At 44.3% G+C, this 21,630-nt stretch overlaps 2 pseudogenes; both read left to right on the top strand.

Moving 5' to 3' along the window:
* The first annotated feature begins 8,105 nt into the window (after window positions 1-8,105).
* LOC144253857 (olfactory receptor 7C1-like) lies at window positions 8,106-9,052 on the top strand (annotated as a pseudogene).
* A 3,951-nt stretch (window positions 9,053-13,003) lies between these two features.
* Window positions 13,004-16,207, top strand: LOC144253856 (olfactory receptor 1571-like; annotated as a pseudogene).
* Window positions 16,208-21,630: the final 5,423 nt, after the last annotated feature.

Raw genomic sequence — 21,630 nt, 5'->3', positions numbered from 1 at the left:
AGTGTGTGGAGTAAAGATTTGTTCCCAGGAAAAGGATGTAGGCTCCCTGTTTATCTCTCTTATTGTTTCTTTTGCTGAGAAAAAACTTTTTAGTTTGAGTAAGTCCCATTTGTTGATTCTATTTGTTAACTCTAGCGCTATGGGTGTCCTATTGAGGAATTTGGAGCCCGATCCCACAGCGTGTAGATCATAACCAACTTTTTCTTCTATCAGATGCCGTGTCTCTGATTTAATATCAAGCTCCTTGATCCATTTTGAGTTAACTTTTGTGCACGGCGAGAGATAGGGATTCAGATTCATTTTGGTGCAAATGGATTTCCAGTTTTCCCAGCACCATTTGTTGAAGATGCTATCCTTCCTCCATTGCATGCTTTTAGCCCCTTTATCAAATATAAGATAGTTGTAGTTTTGTGGATTGGTTACTGTGTCCTCTATTCTGTACCATTGGTCCACCCGCCTGTTTTGGTACCAGTACCATGCTGTTTTTGTTACTATTGCTCTGTAGTATAGTTTGAAGTCTGGTATCGCTATACCGCCTGATTCACACTTCCTGCTTAGTATTGTTTTTGCTATTCTGGGTCTTTTATTATTCCATATGAATTTCATGATTCTTTTATCTATTTCTACAAGATATGCTGTTGGGATTTTGATTGGCATTGCATTGAACTTATAGAGAACTTTTGGTAATATCGCCATTTTGATGATGTTAGTTCTGCCTATCCATGAGCAGGGTATATTTTTCCATCTTCTAAGGTCTTCTTCTATGTCTTTCTTTAGGGTTCTGTAATTTTCATTGTATAAATCTTTCACCTCTTTTGTTAGGTTGATTCCCAAGTATTTTATTTTTTGGGGGGATATTGTGAATGGAGTAGTTGTCCTCATTTCCGTTTCAGAGGATTTGTCACTGATATACAGGAATGCCTTTGATTTATGCGTGTTGATCTTATATCCTGCCACTTTGCTGAATTCATTTATTAGCTCTAATAGCTTCTTTGTAGACCCTTTTGGGTCTGCTAGGTATAGAATCATATCATCTGCAAATAGTGATAATTTAAGTTCTTCTTTTCCTATTTTTATGCCTTTAATTTCTTTTGTCTGTCTAATTGCTCTAGCCAGTGTTTCGAGGACTATGTTGAACAGAAGTGGTGAGAGAGGGCATCCCTGTCTTGTACCAGATCTTAGAGGGAATGCCTTCAATTTTTCTCCATTCAGAATGATGCTGGCCTGTGGCTTATCATAGATTGCTTTTACAATGTTGAGGTATGATCCTGTTATCCCTAATTTTTCTAGCGTTTTGAACATAAAGGGATGCTGTACTTTGTCGAATGCTTTTTCTGCATCTATTGAGATGATCATATGGTTCTTATTTTTAAGTCTATTGATGTGGTGAATAACATTTATTGATTTCCGTATATTAAACCAGCCTTGCATCCCAGGGATGAATCCTACTTGATCATGATGTATAATTTTTTTGATATGTATTTGAATCCGATTCGCCAGAATTTTATTGAGGATTTTTGCGTCAAGATTCATTAGAGATATTGGTCTGTAGTTTTCCTTCTTTGAAGTGTCTTTGTCTGGTTTCGGAATCAGGGTGATGTTGGCCTCGTAGAATGAATTTGGAAGTTCTCCCTCTTTTTCTATTTCCTGAAATAGCTTGAAAAGTATTGGTGTTAGTTCCTCTTTAAAGGTTTTGTAAAACTCTGCTGTATACCCATCCGGTCCTGGGCTTTTCTTAGTTGGTAATCTTTTGATGGTTTCTTCTATTTCCTCTATTGTTATTGGTCTGTTTAGGTTGTCTATATCCTCCTGGCTCAATCTGGGCAGATCATAGGACTCAAGGAATTTATCTATGCCTTCAGTATCTTCTATTTTATTGGAGTATAAGGATTCAAAGTAATTTCTGATTATCTTCTGTATTTCTGAAGTGTCTGTTGTGATATTGCCTTTTTCATCCCGTATGCTAGTAATTTGGGTTCTCTCTCTTCTTCTCTTCGTTAGCATGGCTAAGGGTCTGTCAATTTTATTTATTTTTTCAAAGAACCAGCTTTTAGTTTTGTCAATTTTTTCAATTGTTTCTTTTGTTTCAATTTCATTAATTTCAGCTCTGATTTTAATTATTTCTTGCCTTCTACTTCTTTTGCTGTTGTTTTGCTCTTCTTTTTCTAGGATTTTGAGATGAAGTATGAGATCATTTATTTGTTGTTTTTTTCTTTTTTTGAGGAATGAACTCCAAGCAATGAATTTTCCTCTTAGAACTGCTTTCAATGTGTCCCATAGATTCCGATATGTTGTGTCTGTGTTTTCATTTAACTCTAGGAATTTTTTAATTTCCTCCTTGATGTCTTCTAAAACCCATTGATCACTCAGCAACCTATTGTTCATTCTCCAGGTGATGCTTGATTTTTCCTTTCTTCTTTTATCATTGATTTTCAGTTTCATTCCATTATGATCAGATAAGATGCATGGTATTATCTCTACCCCTTTGTATTGTCTAAGAGTTGCCCTGTGACATAGTATATGGTCTATTTTTGAGAAGGTTCCATGTGCTGCTGAGAAAAAAGTGTAGCTACTTGATGTTGGGTGGTATAGTCTATATATGTCAATTAAGTCTAGGTTGTTAATTGTGTTATTGAGTTCTATAGTTTCCTTATTTAACTTTTGTTTGGAAGATCTGTCCAGTGGTGAGAGAGGTGTGTTGAAGTCTCCCATGATTATTGTATGTTGGTCTATTAGACTCTTGAACTTGAGAAGAGTTTGCTTGATGAACACAGCTGCACCATTATTTGGGGCATATATATTTATGATTGTTATGTCTTGTTGGTGTATGGTTCCCTTGAGCAGTATGAAGTGTCCTTCTATATCCCTTTTGATTAGCTTTGGCTTGAAATCTATTTTATTAGATATGAGTATGGACACTCCTGCTTGTTTCCGCGGTCCATATGAGTGATATGATTTTTCCCAACCTTTCACCTTCAGTCTATGTATATCTTTTCCTATCAAATGCGTCTCCTGTAGACAGCATATTGTTGGGTCTTGTTTTTTGATCCATTCTACTAGCCTGTGTCTCTTAATTGGTGAGTTTAAGCCATTAACATTTAGGGTTATTATTGAGATATGGTTTGTTCTTCTATCCATATTTGTTTATTGATGTTACTAAACCTGATTTGTTATCCTCTTTGACTACTTTCCCCCCTTTACTGTCCTACCTCCCATTGTTGGTTTTCAAAGTTATTTTCCATTTCCTCTTCCTGTAATGTTTTGCCAAGGATTTTTTGAAGAGATGGTTTTCTAGCTGCGAATTCTTTTAACTTTTGTTTATCGTGGAAGGTTTTAATTTCATCTTCTAATCTGAAGCTTAATTTCGCCGGATACACGATTCTTGGTTGGAACCCATTTTCTTTCAGTGTTTGAAATATGTTATTCCAGGATCTTCTAGCTTTCAGAGTCTGTGTTGAGAGATCAGCTGTTATCCTGATTGGTTTACCCCTAAATGTAATCTGCTTTCTTTCTCTTGCAGCTTTTAAAATTCTCTCCTTATTCTGTATGTTGGACATTTTCATTTTAATGTGTCTAGGTGTGGATCTCTTAAGATTTTGCACATTCGGCGTCCTGTAGGCTTCTAGGATTTGGGATTCTGTCTCATTCTTCAAGTCTGGGAAGTTTTCTCGTATTATTTCACTGAAAAGACTTTTTATTCCTTTGGTTTGGAGCTCTGTGCCTTCCTGTATCCCAATGACTCTTAAATTTGGTCTTTTGATATTATCCCATAATTCTTGGATGTTCTGCTCATGGTTTCTTAGCAGACTTGCTGAGCTGTCTATGTTCTTTTCCAGTTGAAATACTTTGTCTTCATTGTCTGATGTTCTCTCTTCTAAGTGATCTACTCTGCTGGTAGTATTCTCAATTGAGTTTTTAAGTTGGTTTATAGCTTCCTGCATTTCTAGAATTTCTATTTGTTTGTTTTTTATTACCTCTATCTCCCTGTGAAATTGATCTTTTACTTCCTGGATTTGTTTGTCAATGTGATCTTTCATTGTCTGATTTTGCTGTCTCATGTCTTCCTTGAGACTCCAGATCATCTGAAGCATATAAATCCTGATGTCTTTATCTGACATTCCATCTGTTGCAGCTATTACCTCTTCTAAAGTTGAGTTGACCTGCATTGCTTGTGGTCCTTTCTTTCCTTGTCTTTTCATACTGCTGACGTTTCTTTCTGCTTGGTGCCACTGTTGTGTTTTTGAAATTTACCCCCTATTTATTTATGTTGCTCTTGTATAGTTGGGAAGTCCCCCTTGCAGGGCGGGTATTGGCTGTGCTCCTCCTCTAATTATGGTGGTCTGTCTACCCCGCTGATCGGTCGCAGGTCTGCCCCCGCTGCGGGCACGGGTGGTGGCTTTGCTCTGCCCCCACTCCAATTGTGGTAACGTAACTACCACGCCCTGGGATCGTTGGTCCTGATCTGGATGTGGGTGGCGGCTCAGCTGGGCCCCCCGCTCCAATTGGTGTGACGAGTCTACCGCGCTGGCAGACCTCTAGGCCGGTGGGTCGCAGTTCTGCACAGCCCCCACTCCCAATGGGGGTACCTAACTACCTCTCCATCGGGTCGCTGAGCCCCCTCCGGACCCGGGCGGCGACCCTGCTCCACCCCCACTCCAACCAGTGTGACGCGACTGCCTCGGTGTTACGTGTCCACCACGCTGGCAAGCTACCTGGCCTGTCTTGCCAGTTGGCGGCAGGTCTGCCTGCCCTGCTTGCTCGGATGGCAGCTCCGCACAGCCCCTACTCCAAATGTGGTTACTTGGCTGCTCTGCCGCGGAATCGCTGGTCCTATTCTATGCGTGGGCGGCTGCTCTCTTCAGCCCCAGCTGCGTTTGGGGTGTCATGGCACCACGCCGGCGGGTCACTTGGACTGCTCTGGGCGCAGGAGGAAGATCCACTCTGTCCCTACAACACCCCGCCGGACCCTGATTGAGAAGCAGTCACCGCCGGTTCCCTAGCCTTGGGCCAAAGCAGCTTAGGTAGCCGGAACCCTGCCTCTCCGATCTGATACACTCTCCGCTGGGAGCTGGCTCCAGGGAGCGACCCCACGGGTTCCCCAGCCCCAGGCCAAAACTGTTCCGGGAGTCAGAACCCAGTCGCCCCAAGCTCAGCGCACGCTCCACTTGGAGCTGGCCTCCGCCGGCAGTCTCCGCAGTTTCCTCAGACCTGGGCCAGGTTAGCCCCGGGAACCCGAATCCAGCTGCTCAGTGCCCGGCGCACGCCTTGCCAGGCACAAGCCTCTAGGAGTATTCTCCACAAGAACCCCCGCCCCGAGCCTGAGCAGAAAATCTGTCTGCTAGAAGCAGGCAAATACCAGCCTGATATCACCTGTTCGTAGTTGAATGGGCTGAGATCAGTAGAACACGGGGATGATTACATCATCTCTCCGAAATGGCGGCTGCTGTTCTCCACTGTGGTCCGACCGGTGTCTGGAGCCAAACTGGGCCTCTTCTCTCCTCTGTTTCAAAGCTGGAACTCAGCGCTAAGGGCTCCGATGTACCACAGGCGGGAGCCCCCCCGGATCCGTATCGCTGTTCCCCGCTCCGGCACCCTGCCGCTCCCCGGCGCGCGCCACAGACTCCAGCCGCGGGGCGATCGCCTGTCAGGCTATGCGACCCTCCGTGCGGGGAAATGGAGCTCTCAGAGCCGAACTTCGCACGATGGAAATCTGTCCACTAGATTCTGGAGCACCTCAATTTCACTTGAACTTCCCAAAGATATCCTTCAGCCGTTTTGCATCGTCTTTCTCCCACTTAGTGACGCGGCGCCCTGGAGTAATGCAGTCCCTTCGCCGCCATGTTCTCACTTCTTATCACCATCTTTAATGGCTCCTGTGGGAAGGGGACTGTTTTCCCAACTTAGAAATACCCCCAAGGGGACAAAATTGACTGGAAATTTCCCAATCGTTTCTTGTGCCCAGATTCCTAGCTGATATATACATTGCCTAGAGATTACAACATTAGAAGAAAAAAATAAAAACTAGACAAAATACTCTGAGAATTCAGACTCTGGAATTCAGGACACACTGCTCATCCTGATGTCGTCCATCCACCAATCCAAGGACAGAAGGAAAATCTCTTCTGCCTCAGGAACATGACTGTGTTCCATCCCCTGATGGTGAGGGCACAGTGGCTGCCTGCACCAGGCACCTGCCTGCAGGACAAGATCACAAGCTCATCTGCCCAGGACCACGGTAGAGAGAGCAGGAGCAGCAGGGTGAGGTCTCTGCAGATGAAATCAGGGGACTGAGAGGCAGCTCCTCTCGGGGCATCACCTGGGGCCAGGAAACAGGAAAGTCCACTGTGTCAGAAATTTCCAGGTGCCCAGACTGAAAGAAGGAAGCCTCAGGGATGACTGCAGCCTCTTCTCTCCAAAGGCCTCCCTTACCCTCTGCTCACTCTGACCTCTTTCCACAGCCCTCTTCTTCCTCATCAGGAGCCCATTGCTAGTTCCCCTGGGGGCAATGCTGGCTTCCCCTAACGTCTTTCCCAGTGTCCACGTCTCCTGCTCACCCACAGGTCCTGCTACATCACAGTCACTTTGCTCCACCCAATCACATGGTCAGTGACCCCTTAATCCACCTACAGTCATTTCTGCCATGTGCACAAGAGACACCTCTCTCCTCCAGTGTGTTTCTAGGCAGACAAAATGCTGTCAATCAGCAGAAAGGACTGATAAATCTTCCGCCACCGGTAAGTGCAAATGAACATGACTTACTGTTCCTATCATATCCTGTTCACCTTCAATGAGCCAAACCCTGGTTTGTGGGTGTGACATTTTTTGTACTGTATGGAATACAACCTTTATGCAAGATGGATTGGTTAATTGCTGCAAATAAGGAAGAAAGGCAAGTCTGTGTGTTATTATTTAGCCTTATCAAAAACACTTCTGAGTAGTTAGACTTTGCAAACAGTTTTAGGTTGTTCATATGTTTCCACAACATGTGAAGCTGCGGTTACTTTTTTCCTTCTGTGGTCACATTGGTTTGAAATTTCAGAACAACATTGGGTAGTGGTAGCAGCAGGTGTATGATCTTCTGTAAATTCATGATCTTCATGTAAATTCCTCAGCTTCATGTGAGAGTGGATATAGCTGATAAACTAGGAAATTATTTTTGTCATATTTAAGCAAGTTAATTATACTTTTCCAGATCTATTTCCACAAAATTTTTTCTGCATCTAATTACATGATCCTATTATAGCTAGAGGATCATTATCTTGCTGTTGTATTAGAATGAGTGACCAGCATGAAATATTCGTTGCTTTCTTGGATCATATGCCACCTGTTTATCATATTTGACACACAATGAATATACTTTTTACTTTTTCTACTTGTGCTAATTAATGGAAATCATGGCTGCTTTGTCTTGTAGTGCTACAGAACAAGCAGTTGTCATTTGGTATCAGGGTTAACATAAACTTGGAAAATTCCTTGGCCCATTTATTTCCATGTGATTCCCAATAATTTATATGCATTGAAAATAGGTGAGATTTCAAAATTACTGAATTTTAATTTTGGTGATATTCATCATTCATGAACATCACCAAAATTAAATGAAGAAATTGACTCACCCTATAATTCATCATTGGGTGATGAATTGGGTGAGTCAATTTCTTCATTGATTGGTCCATTATACTTTTTAATTAAAAATTAACCGAGCCTATAGAAAATGTGGCTTCCTCATCATTAATGGGAATTACACAGACCTGGCTTTTAACATTTTACCTAAATGGTGGTTATTACCAGGACATTTAAAAGTGAAGTACAAAAGTCATTCCAAAGACACCTGAGATCAGGAAGGCTCTGACCAGGTTCAGGGGAGTCCCCAGGTCCAGTCGGCTTTGGGAACTGAATCAGGTTTGGTATCTGGGTTTTCCAGCTGGTGGTGGCAAAAAAAAGGGAACTAGTGGCACTAAGGAACCCCAGTGTGACCCACAGCAGAGGAGGGGCCACCAAGCCAATGCCTCCTAGAGCACTGGGTCCATGCCCCAGGCAGCCAGGGTCCTGAGGTGGCCGTGGACTTGCTCTAGCTGCCGCTTCTCCCCTGGGGACATTTACTTTACATGGAGCCAGAAAACCACACAGGGACTCCAGGATTTCTCCTCCAGGGACTTTCTGAGAAGCCAGAGATGCAGTCAGTTCTTTCTGGGCTGTTCCTGTCCTTGTACCTGGTGACCATCTTTGGCCACCTGCTCATCATCCTGGCGATTATCTCAGACCCCCACCTGCACACGCCCATGTACTTCTTCCTCTCCAACCTGTCCTTTTATGACCTCTGCTTCACCTCCACCACCATCCCCAAGATGCTGGTGAACATCCAGAGACAGAGCAAGGCCGTTACCTATGCAGGCTGCATCACCCAGATGTACTTCTTCACTGTTTTTGGACTGCTGGACAATTTACTTCTTACTGTGATGGCCTATGACCGCTTCCTGGCCATCTGCCGGCCCCTGCACTACAGGGTCCTCATGAGCCCCAAGCTCTGTGCTCAGTTCTTCTCCTGAGCTGGTTCATCAGTGTGTTGGGAGCCCTTCCTGAGAGCGTGAGTGGACTGAGGCTCTCTTTCTGCACAGACGTGGAAATCCCACACTATTTCTGTGAATTCCCTGAGTTCCTCAAGCTCGCCTGCTCTGATACTTTCGTCAATAGCGTCATATTGTACTTAGTGACAGGCATCATGGGATTTTTCCCTCTTGCTGGGATCCTTTTCTCTTATTCTAAAATTGTGGCTTCTGTCCTGTGGATCTCCACAGCAGGAGGGAAGTACAAGGCCTTTTCCACCTGCGGTTCTCACCTCTCAGTTGTCTCCCTGTTCTATGGAACCTGCCTGGGGGTCTACCTCAGCTCCACAGGGATACGCACCTCCTGGACAGGGGTGTTGGCCTCCATCCTGTACACCCTGGTCACCCCCATGGTGAACCCCTTCATCTACAGCCTGAGGAACAGGGACATGAAGAGGGCCTTGGGAACATTTCTGTGCAGCTCCTTGTCCTCCGGCAGACAGGAATAGTGACCCTGTGCCTGCACAGTGTGGTGAAGAGTGACGGAACAGGGCGCTTCACGGTGTGGACGCTGCCTCTCCTGCTGGGCTCCAATGCAGGTGCTTTGCTTTTTGTGCTTCTTGGCCATATACACGGATTTTATGATAAAGGGTGTCTATAAGTCTGTTGCCTATTTTGTATTTTTTTCTTCCTTTCAATCTGTAGAAGCAATTACTTGTTGGTTTGACTGTTATTGTTGTTTTGTTTTTGTTTGAGTCAGGATGTCTCTGGGTTGCCCAGGCTGGCCTTAAACTCACGATACCCCTGCCTCTGCCTCCCAAGGAACTTGGATGACAGGTGTGCACACCATGAACAGCTGCAGTTAACCTGCTCTCAGATTTGTGTGTGTGTGTGTGTATGTGTGTGTGTGTGTGTGCGTGTGTGTGGTGTGTCTTTTTCTAACCTGGGTCCTTCCTTTTCCAGTATGTTCATGGCTCACCTGTTCATTTTCAATAAAATCCAGTGTTGCTCCATTTTTAAACTTACTTTTCCATACTTTAGATCACAATTTCGGATCACAAGATCTATTTGAGCTCAGGAGGTGATAGACATGGACCCCAACTGTGGGGAGCCCCTCTGAATGCCCCGCACCTTCCATCCTGAAGCGAGAGGCTCTGACCCATCCGTACATTTCCTAGTGACTTGGGCATTGTCCCAGCTCTGGAAGTTGAGGGCCTGTCTTCAGATGTAGGTGACGCCCCTTCGGTTGAATCACACTCACCTGTCCCTTGTAACCCTGCCCCTTCTGGCCTTTTTGGGATAGAACTTTCTAAGAACAAGTTCAATACAATCCCACTTCTGAATGTGCTTGCTCTCTCTTGTTTGTGACTTTCTCTAGCACTCCCATTGGAGAGCCTGAGGCCAAGAGTGGAGAAAATGTGGGTGTGATGACTAATTGGAAAATTTGTAACCAGTTCTCTGTGGTGCAGAATCAGAGAGGAAAACAGTTTATATTCCTGGTGACATCAAAAGTTTATTGATTATGGGCAGGCGTCATGGCTCAGTGGTAGGTTGCAGGCCTAGCACGTGTGGGGCACTGGCTCAAGCCCCAGCACCACATAAAAAAAAAAAAAAAACTACATAAACAAAACAAAGGTATTGTGTCCATCTGGAACTAAAAATATCTTCTTAAAAAAGTGTATGAATTATAATTTATGGATTTGAACCAGAAATAGTAAGACGAAATGGGGAAATAATTTGATGTGCCAAGAAACATCAGTTTTATACATTTTCCCAAGAGTGGAACATGCTAAAATAGCATTAAAGACTCTGAAAACGCTAACTGTGCCTACTGGGAGCCTTCATGAGTGGTTCAGAGAAGATGTCCATGAGTCTAACGCAGCACAGGGTGGTGGACCAAGGCTCTGAGCTGCCTGCCTGGGTCCTAGGACGAAGTCCCCTGTCCCACCTCCCTGTCTCTCAGGAGCTGCCCAATGCTGTTCTCCCTGTGCCAGGAAACCCTTGTGACGTCACAGTGACCTGAACCAATGAGGAACAAGGTGATGGTCACATGGCTGCTATCCCTGGAGCATCTGATCTGGGCAGGTCATTTCCTGTGAGCTATAACCTACAGCTTAGTTCACACAGAAACAACATAAAGAAGAGGGGAATGACCCAGTTTGTAAATAAGGAGCCACGGTAAGAAATTTGGACTTCCTGTCATGAGGGAAACATTCAGGATGCAAATGTCAAATTGTATTGGCAGATGCTGAGCTCAAAAGGGTCCACATCTGACCACCTAAATTCAGAACTGAGGTAGTGGAGAAGTTCATGGTGGAGAAGGCCTCAGAACACCTGCACCTAACTCTGACCCTGGGCCACAGCCTCAGTGGAAAATAATGGAACCACCATGTGACCCCGCAGTCCCACCACTGGAAAAGGTCACCCAAAGGAAATGAAGGTGACATCTCAGAGACTTCTGCACTTCCATAATCAGGGCAGCATTGACCAGAGTAGGCAGACATGGAATCCACTTAGGTGTCTATCCATGGATGGATGGATAAAGAAAACACTATATGAATACTCAAGGGAGTATGATTCAACCATAAAAAAAGGAAGAAAGCCTGTCATTTGTGACAAAACAGTTGGAAATTCTAGTTTCCAAGGAAGGTAAAGTGAGACTGAAAGATAAATGCTGCATGATCTCACTCACATGTGGAATCATAAAATGTTAATTCATAGATACAAAGAGTGAAATGGTGTTCACCAGGGACTAATGTGGTTTGTGGGGTTGTGGGGAGAGATGTTGGTCAAAGGATCTGAGGTTCAGCTAGACAGGAGGAAGAGTTCAGGAGACCTACAACCTGGTGACCATAGTTAGCAACAGAATCTTTAACAGTGGTGAGTGGATATCGAGTGTCTCACCACAGAAATAATAACCACAGGAAGTGATGCACATGATGATTAGCTGGAGCAGTCACTCCACAGTGCATGTGTTCTTGAAAACATTCTGTTATAGGCCATTATCACAATTTTACTATGTATTATCAAAAAACAAGAGAGTCCACCAGCCAGGACTGGCAGACTCAATGCCAACTGGGAGCTCTTACAAAACCACAACCTCTGGCCACACCAACCTGCCCCATCACAACCTGCTTTTCAACCAGATCTCCAAGTGATTCATATTATCCCTGAAGTTGGAAAGTTTCTGGTCTGGAAAAGTGTTTCTCAAACTCTCCACTCTCAACCTGCTAGGCCCAGTGCAAATCCCAAGTTGTAACAACCCCAACTTCCTCAGCCATTGCCACCGTCTCCAGGAGCCCTCATCCTGCCTGGTGGAAGACCAGTGCCCTGGAGCAGGAGAACTTGGAGGGCCAGGAGGAAAGCTCATGACACTCAGTTCATCATTGGAGGCAGGTCCTGCAGGAAACGTTCAGCAAGAACAGAAGCTGACAACATGGACCCACCCAGCCCAGAGCTGAGAGAGCTGAGTGCTGACTCACTCATCTGCCACTGGTTAACATGTTAAAAAGAGAAGCAACTCTCAGACTCTACAGTGCTTAGATCATTGCTGACAACATATAATGGGAACAGAGTCCAATTGGACAAGACTGGGAAAGTATATCAAGTATTTTCCATAAAATGAGAACATATCCAGGGAGCTCCCCAAGTAGCAGGTTGGGAAAATGAGTCTCAGGGGTGGCAGGTTGTGCAGTGAGGTGAGGGCATTTCTTTCTTTAATTTCAGCCTGGAGTGTATTCAAGCCACTTCCATATTCATTACAAAGGGGAGACTAGGGCTAATTACAAATACTGCCTTGCCACCATCCTTCAGGGGACACACTTCTCACAGCATCCTCTCTCATGCTGGGTGGTCATGAAATAAGTTTTATTTGATGGGTTAAAGTAGAAAATTGAAGGGCTTTATTTTTCAAATCTTGCTGTACAGGCTGAACAAAATGTTTAGGTGTTTAGCCTTTTTCTTTCTTTGGAATTGCAAATATTCTTTGCTTTTATGGGAACAGTCAACTTTATATTCTGAGTTCAAGGATAGAATTGGAAGTAATTTTCACTAAGGTCCTGTTTGCCATGTAGTTCTTTATATATGTTTTGACAGTTTGAGGGGGAACATGTGAGCTTATGAATTTTATGTGGCCAAACCTACAAGTAGGTCCCCTTGCTGACCCCCCTCCATTGCTTTTTATATTTAAAGTTCTGCATGATCCATGGTGATCGAGTTCCTCTTACACCATTTTGCATATTATTTCTCATCTGTTTTTTCTGAACTATTGCCTTTTGGCCTTTGGGTTGGTTCTGATTTCATGAGCAGCAATCACCCTCCACCCTTTTGTAGAATGTACTCTATTGCATTAAAGTGGACATCTCCCGTTTCCTTCTCATGAGCACATGTTTCCTACACAGGAGTTTCATTACATCTGCAGAGATTTCCTCTTGGCACAGTTGGAATAGGCACCTGGCCTCATGGGCTTCCTGATGGCAATAGGTGGGAAGATGCAGGTGACATTCCTGGTCCACGTGCATGGTGGGAACTCATGAAGGGAGAGGAGGTGACACTCTAACCTTGGTTTTTACTCACCCCATCACTCCTGCTGCTATGTCCAGTGTCCTAAGCACATTTTTACACACTTACGTTTTTTCAGGATGAAATTGTACCTTTGGATTCCACTTCTTTCTCTGTTCCTAAAAAAAGTATGTTTTATCATTTTGTATCCAGGTGTTTTCCAATCTCAAATTACTCATGATGATGGAATTAAATAATTGTTGTTTTAAATCTTAGATGGAAAATTTATTTTATTTTTAAATTAATTTCTTTAAAAATTAATGACAGCAGAATTCAGTATAATTTTATTACACATATACAGCACAATTTTTCATACCTCTGGTAAATTTTATTTTAGATTTTCATTCAATTTGGTTTAAAGATACTGTTTTGAAACTATGTGTTGATCTGGGTAGAAATCTGTATTTCTTTAAATTTTCACAATATAAATGTGCACCTTTAAAAACAAAATGAACAGAACATGGAGAATCTCTTCTTGTTTGAACCTTACATTATAATGCAAAATGTAGAACACACAAAAATAAATGCATGTATGTGATAATGTTCCCAGGGATAAATCCTCTGTAGAAAGATGAAAAAATGTCAAAAGAGGTGCAGGATTTTATGGAGATCAGTCTAGATCAGGGGCACTTCAGCTCATATATTCCAAATTGGGAATGATCCTTTTAACACACAGTTGAACTCATTTTGCAATTCTTTTGTTGTAGATTCTATGCTTCTGTGTTCATCAAGGATATGGGGCTGTAATGTTTCCTCTCTTGTATGGTGCTTGTCTGCTAAATTGAAACCTTGATACTACAGATCCCTGATCCCAACTAACAGAGAGAAACGAGGAGGCACCCACTCTGGTCCACAGGATACCTTTCACATCAGAAAAATGCATGATTAGGCATCCATGAGATACCTCAAGTTGTCAGACTCATAGATACACAGAGTAGAACAGTGGTGTCAGGGCCTGGAGTAGGGGACATTTGGGCTGTGTGTCCAGGGTGTAAAGTTAAAGTTGTACATGGGATTAATATCCAGACACCTGCTGTGCAGCATAGAACCCACACTAATGGTATAATATCATAGAGGTGAAAATTCGCTGTTGGGGTAGACCTTAGGGTAAGAGGTCCTGCCAAAGGGGAAAAAAGCAAAATAAGAAACACAAGGGATGTGGGGACACTCATGGAGGAGATGGGCACATCTATGACACTGAAGTGGTAAAGGGACAGCCAGGGTCACATGTGTCTGAATTTATCCTCTCATCCACATAAAGTATGTGCAGCTCCTCAGGGGTCAGCCACCTCAGGAAAGCTGCCTCAAGCAACAGTCACAAGAGGGCAGGGGAACAAAGGCCCCTCCTGAGGATATCAGCATCTCCACAGCAGCCAGGAGACAGCTCCCTCCTCAGCATTCACAGACAGGGCCTCCTGTGCACCCACCAGCTCACGCTTGCTGCCCCCGGGGCTCCTTTGAAATGTGGATGTGCCAGGCCAGCGCCATCCTCAGGACCCTGCACTGTCGCCCCTCCCACCAGGCCCAGGCCTATGCAGACCACCTGAGGGTGCCCTCCTCTCCTGCAGGCCTCTGCTCAAGGGTCACCTTTCACCTCTCCTACTGGACCCCCATAGGACCAGCACCTCCATCTCCTTCCCTTCTGATTTGTCCGTGTCTGATTCATAGTAGTTATACCATCTGTCATATTATGAGAATTTTTTTTCACTGTTATGTCCATTTACGCATATGCAAGGGATCATCACTCCAACAGGGATCATCACTTTATGGAGAAAACATTGGAAATCCTGGGCTAGAGCTGTTGTTTTTAATAATTGACTTTGTACGTTCTTTCTCCATGATGGGATCTTAAGGACTTTTGTTTTTCAGCACACTGTGCCCATGGCCAAGCCAGTGCCTTGAACAGGATCAGAACTCAAGGCCCTTCCTCAAGGACATGGAAGAATTGCTGACTAAAACTGTAGAATACAGAAAATTCTGACAAAATTGTAGCAAAGCTACTTTTTTTCTAATTCCAAATTAGGAATGAATCAGCTAATTAGAGAAGGAGTCTCCTAAATAGGAATGAAATTGGGGTCACCCTAAAGAGGGCTAGGTGCAAAAACTATCATGTGTTATTTTTTCTCTTCACAGCACATGGAACCAAAAAATTTCACAAAAAATTTCAGAATTTCTTCTATGGGGATTTTCAGAGGACCCAGAACTGCTGCCCCTCATCTTTGGGCTTTTCCTCTCCATGTACCTGGTTGGTCACTGTGCTGGGGAACCTGCTCATCATCCTGGCCACCATCTCAGACTCCCACCTGCACACGCCCATGTACTTCTTCCTCTCCAACCTGTCCTTTGTGGACATCTGCTTCACCTCCACCACCATCCCCAAGATGCTGGTGAACATCCAGACACAGAGCAAGGCCATTACCTATGCAGGCTGCATCACCCAGATGAGCTTTTTAAAATTATTTATGTGGTTGGAAAACTTCCTCCAGGCCATGATGGCCTATGACGGCTTTGTGGCCATCTGTCACCCCCTGCACTACTCTGTCATCAGGAACCCCAGGTTCTGTGGATTTCTGGTTTGGGTGTCCTGGATCATGAGTTTTCTCATTCCCTGTCACAAAGTTGAGTTGCATTGCTACTGTCCTTCTGCACAGACTTGGAGATGCCACATTTTTCTGTGAAACTAAGCAGTTGGTTTATCTTGCCTGTTCTGACACTTTCTTAAATAATATGGTGCTGTAATTGTAGCCGGCTGCTCTAGATGGTCCCCTGGCTGACATCCTTCCCTTCTACTCCAAGATTGTGTCCTCCATCCGTGCAATCTCATCATTTCAGGGCAAGTACAGAGCCTCTCCAGCTGTGCATCTCACCTCTCTGTGGTCTCCTTGTTCTATTGCACACTCCTGGGAGTGTACCTTAGTTCTTCTATTGCCCAAAATGCACACTCAAGTTCAACAGCCTCAGTGATGTACACTGTGGTCACCCCCATGCTGAATCCCTTCATCTACAGTCTGAGGAACAAGGACATCAAGAGCACTCTGAGAAGACTCTTTGAGGAAGAAATAATTCAAAGGCCCATTTTCCTGAGTCTTAAATATGGCTTTTGATCACAGAGTTCAAGACTTAGAGCAAAAAATAATTACAATATTTTGATCTGAGAGAGAGAGAAGTATGACTTGTTCCTTCTACATGTTTTCTGGAATTTCTCTTCCTTTAATTTCAACTTCCCTGTGAAAATAATAAAAGTCACCCTGCTAAGCTCTCTGCTCTGAGATCCAAGCAGTCTTCTCTCTGTCATCTGCATACTCTCTCAAAGTGATTTTCAATCCTGGGTTAGAGATATTGGAAATTCACTTTCATCTCACAGGATGACATGCGTTTCTGAAAACCATTTCCTCTCCCATGATGGATCATATGGAGTAATTTTTTCTTTTATTGATACTAAAACACACAGTTGTGCATGGTACTCCTGTGGGGGGAATGCATTTGACAGTTAAGATGGCCTGTGTAATAATCCTATACTGGAGGGAATTCCACAGCATGGCTTTGCCCTGTGGGTCCCTCATGCCTCCGTGTGTCCCCATCTCAGCTGCTCTTCCTGATGAGGCAGATTCCAACAGACCAGTGAGCTTCATGGCTGAGCACTGGCTTTTCTTCTCACCATTGGGATTCTTTTCTCTTGCCCAGCTTGATGTCTCTACCATAATCACTGGCAAAGTTTATTTTCAAATACATGTCTCCACTTGAAGTCTACGTGGAAAGAAAAAACTTAAAATGAAAGTTTGGTTACTTTGGCCTCAGAATCAGAGAGGACTTTAAATATGATGAGAAAAAATGTCTACATTACACATATTGCTATGTAAATGTGTCTTTTCATCTTGCAAATATAATCACTGAAGTGTGGAAAGTTGGTGTTCTTGTGTTAGGGGGATTTGCTCATTAACATTGGTCAGCATTTTGTAGGTTGCAGTATTGAGTCACTGATCTGCTTGAAAATGTCCAGTGCTGCCTAGAAATATTAATCCTTCCATTATTCTAAGTGAAATATTCCTCCCCTTTCTGAATTTTGCCACAGCACTAGAAGGGAACTGAATGAGCAATACCTATATCCTCCATTATGTGTGTCCTTCAGGTTCAGAATGACTTCAGTCCTCAAGATCAAAGATGACTCACAATGGAGATGAATTTCCTGCCCATCATATGATTTCTAGCCACAGGCTCTCCTGTGAACATGCATATTCTTTTCCTGAGCCAGACTCAGAAAACCCCCAACAGATAGTCCCATTGCGTAATAAAAACCTTATTAAACCATTTGCATTGAGGACTCTTCGTTCTGCAGCAATAGCTAGCCCTTGCAATAACTAAGGGAACAGAGCTGACGGTAATTATAATAAAGTGCCAGTACACACACACACACACACACACACATACACACACACACACACGCATTCACTAATATGGTTCTCACCTTGACTACTTGTTTGAGTGGAGGTCCCAGCAAACTTCTGTGAAGGGGCAGATAGACAATGTCTTGGGCTTCACAGGCCACATGGTCTCTCACAGTGACTCAGCTCTGCCATGAGGGTGGCAGCCATCATAGATACCAAAGGAGCGGGTGTGGCTGTCTCCCATCAAAACTTTACTTATGGAGACCAAAATTTGAACCTGATGCAAAACCACAGTGAGATGCACTTCACACCCCCAGAATGAACATAGAGAGGCAAAGACTGCAGAATACCCTTGAGGTGGAACCCAGAACTGCTGGTGTCTGAGGAGCAGAGAGAAGACTAATGGTTACCAGGGCTGGACAGGGAAGAGCAAGGGTAGTGAAGGTCGTCAACAGGCACAAAGTCACAGTCAGGAGGAATGCGTTCCAGTGTTCTGTTGCATACTAGAGTCACTAAAGCTAATCAGAATATAATTTTTTAAAAAACTAGATGAGAAAATTTTGGGTGATCTCAACACAAAGAAATGATATGGATACATATCATACATTTAGGATACATATTTGGCAATGGCCCTGAAATGATCATTACAGATTATTGACAATCCTGTCATGAATAAGTAATATAAAAGTAACATTTCTTAAAAAAGAAACTAATAATATTGGTGAGGATGGGAAGAATCTGGAATCCTCATGCACTACTCCTGGGAATGGAAAATGGTCTAGCCAGTGTGGAAAACAGTTTGGCAGTTCCTCAGAAGGTTAAACATAGAATTATCACATCACACAGCAACTCCACCCCATCGATGTTCACCCCAAAGAATGTAAAACTGGGACTCAAATGAATGCTTGCACACCAATGTTCATAGCACATATTTAATGCTGAGTTGCAGAGGCTGGTTTTATACTTGCAATCCTCCTGCCTCAGCCTCCTGAGCCACTGGGACAAAGAGAAATTTATATGTTCTTAACTGAAAAAGAAAAATGAATGGCAAATAAATATCCAGCAATCAAGGAAACTGAAATTAATTTTTAAAAGAGTGCTAATATTTCAAGCATTAGTTCAGGAAAATCTGCCAAATTGATTATATTGAATAGTTGTTAGACCAGCAGTGAAATGGATATTCTTAAATGTTAGGTTGTGGAGTCAATTTACATAGACACTTTATTCAGCAATTTGGTACCAGTTATGAAAATTTACGTGGTGCATACCTAAGGCCCAGCAAACACACTTCTTTTAATCTACATCTAATTAAACAATCCCATTTTTACAGAAAGCTCTAAGGTTTGCTGCAGTATGTTTGCAAGAGTGAAAACTTTCATAACATACAAGCAACCATCAATAAAGTATAGCAAAATAAATAGGGTATGTCAGTATAAATTTTTAAAAGAGCACATACCTGTCCATATTATAGCTCATATTTTAAAAAATCTCCAATACACAAAGTTGAATGGGAAAGGCCAGTCAAGTTAATACTTACAGTATAATATTGTATCTTTACAGGTGCAAGATGAGGAGCCTGAGTTTAGGAGAAGTGATTTGAAAACATAACAGTCCCCTTTGGGAATATAAGATTTTTTTCAATAGTGCATATACTTATTAATATTATTTAGTTGTTACAAATGTCAGCTTAGAGCTTATAAGGGAGAACAGACGTCATATTCACAACAGATGAGATTTCTGCAGGTGAACTCAGATTGGGCCAGGAAGCAATACAGAATTTGGTGTATGCACGGCACACTAGCACACTTAACAATAAAGACTGCAAAAAATAAGGTGTCTTCTGGGTAATCAAAACAATAGTCTGATTATTCACAGCAATTACCCATTTTATTTCAATATGATTGTGAAAGATAAATACAGAAAAAATAATGCTAAAATTTGTAACAAACAATAGTAGTATGGGGACCAGGTGGATCTGTGGGACCTGCCTTCTCAGATTTTCCAGGTGTGAGTGTTGGGAATGCCAAGTCTTGTCTCTGGTTGGGGACACGGTGCTTTTGGTGGAAAGGAAACAGTAAGACACAAACTTACACAGACTCACCTTCTCCCTTCCCCGGAGGAGAGTCAGGTGTTGGGCTGTTTGACTTCTCCTGACCCATCTACTGAAGCCCTGAGTTCTATATTTAATCATGAGCTTGTTTTCATGTAAGTTACACAAGTAAGTCTAGGGATAGGTAATAAATAGATAAGTCTATTCATTCTGAACCAAGGTCCTTATGCAAAAGAAGACCAGGAGAATGATCCTTCATGCCTGAGCTTCTAATGCCCAGTGTCCCACCTTCCTGTCTCAGAAGATGGGAGTCACGCCACAGAAGATCGTCAGCACAGTTATTACCCAAACTAAGCAAATATTTGGAGTCCTGAGAAATTCACAGGGAACTGATCAGTGGAAGAAAGCATCCAGACCATGATTTCCTCACTGTGGTCAACTTCGTCATGAGTCATATTTAAACAGGAAGCATTCTTTACTCCAACCAGAACCAAACGTCCTCCATCACTGGGCTGGCTGGTCTCGGCACCATGAGGAGCGGATGTCTAAGACTGGTCCATGGTAAGTGGAATCATGACATGTGACAGGCAAGAAAGGGAGCTAGGAATCACCCAGTTAAGTCCTTTGCTTCATTTCTGGCTGGTTTTCTCACTGTCCCTTAAGGGAGAGCAGGGAAGGTATTTGTAAAGGATGTCAGCTCTTTTTTTAATTCTTAAGTTCTCAAAGGAGAAAGTTGTTCCTAGGAAGTTATTCCCTAGCGCAAACTTTAGCACACAGGGGGGTTTCTCATTTATTCCCTGATGCAGCAGGGCTCTCCAGATAAATGGGACCAATGGGGCGCTACAGAGAGAGGGGAAGATGGTTATTTTAAGGACATGGCTCATGCAATTGTGCAGGCTGAGAAGTCCAGACTCTGTCAGGTAGGTGCAGGATGGAGACCAGGGAGGAGGTAGCAGGATGGAGACCAGGGAGGAGGTGGCAGGATGGAGACCAGGGAGGAGGTGGCAGGATGGAGACCAGGGAGGAGGTGGCAGGATGGAGACCAGGGAGGAGGTGGCAGGATGGAGACCAGGGAGGAGGTGCAGGATGGAGACCAGGGAGGAGGTGGCAGGATGGAGACCAGGGAGGAGGGGGAAGGATGGAGACCAGGCAGGAGGTGGCAGGATGGAGACCAGGGAGGAGGTGCAGGATGGAGACCAGGGAGGAGGGGGCAGGATGGAGACCAGGGAGGAGGTGGCAGGATGGAGACCAGGGAGGAGGTGGCAGGATGGAGACCAGGGAGGAGGTGGCATGATGGAGACCAGTGAGGAGCTGATGTTCCATCTCAGGTCCAGAAGCAGTCTGGGCCAGAACTCCGTCCTCCTCCGGGGGCCAGGCTTGGTCTCTTAAGGCCTCCATGGGTTAGATGAGCCACACAGGAGAGGGGATTCTGCTTTCCTTGCATCTTCACATTCAATGGGGTCTCCTCTGATGAAGGCCTCACGGCAATGTTTAGAGCCTGACCAGCTGTCCAGGCAGCACATTAGATAAACTGACCAAGAAGGAACCACCAATGCCCCTAGACTTTATTTTAGGGATTGAGAACCAGACTCTCTTTGACTCCTCGCCTGTCTCTCTGTTGAACAGCAAGAGGCTCATGTACCTAAGGCCCCATTGATTGAGGAGGGTCCCCAGGATGTGCCCTGGGAGGGGGCAGCTGCTGAGTGGCAGGAACAGCAGGAGGAGGCCCCCAGCCTGAGCCCTGTACCTGCCCACAGCACCTTCCTGTTGGGGGGTAATAGGGCACCACGGGGTCCCAGGACAGGCCGTGGGGCTGACAGTGGTGGTGGCCAATGTGGCTCTCAGGTGCCCCAGCCACAGCTGCAGGCCAGGTGGCTGGTGTGGTGTGTGTCCCTGAGGAAGGGGACAGGGACAGAGCACCTGAGAGACCAGGCAGGGGACCTGAGAGACCAGGCAGGGGACCTGAGAGACCAGCTGGCCCTGACCCTCCCTTCCCACCTAAAGGTCAGCGATGGTGGTAAACACCCTGACACACTGGGGTTTGTTCCCACGTGACCCTAGGATGTGGGTGTCATCTTGTCCCCACTCCACA

This window comes from Urocitellus parryii, chromosome 3 (assembly GCF_045843805.1).
Source record: "Urocitellus parryii isolate mUroPar1 chromosome 3, mUroPar1.hap1, whole genome shotgun sequence".
Taxonomy (NCBI): domain Eukaryota; kingdom Metazoa; phylum Chordata; class Mammalia; order Rodentia; family Sciuridae; genus Urocitellus; species Urocitellus parryii.
This window is presented reverse-complemented; position numbering and strand designations above follow the sequence as displayed.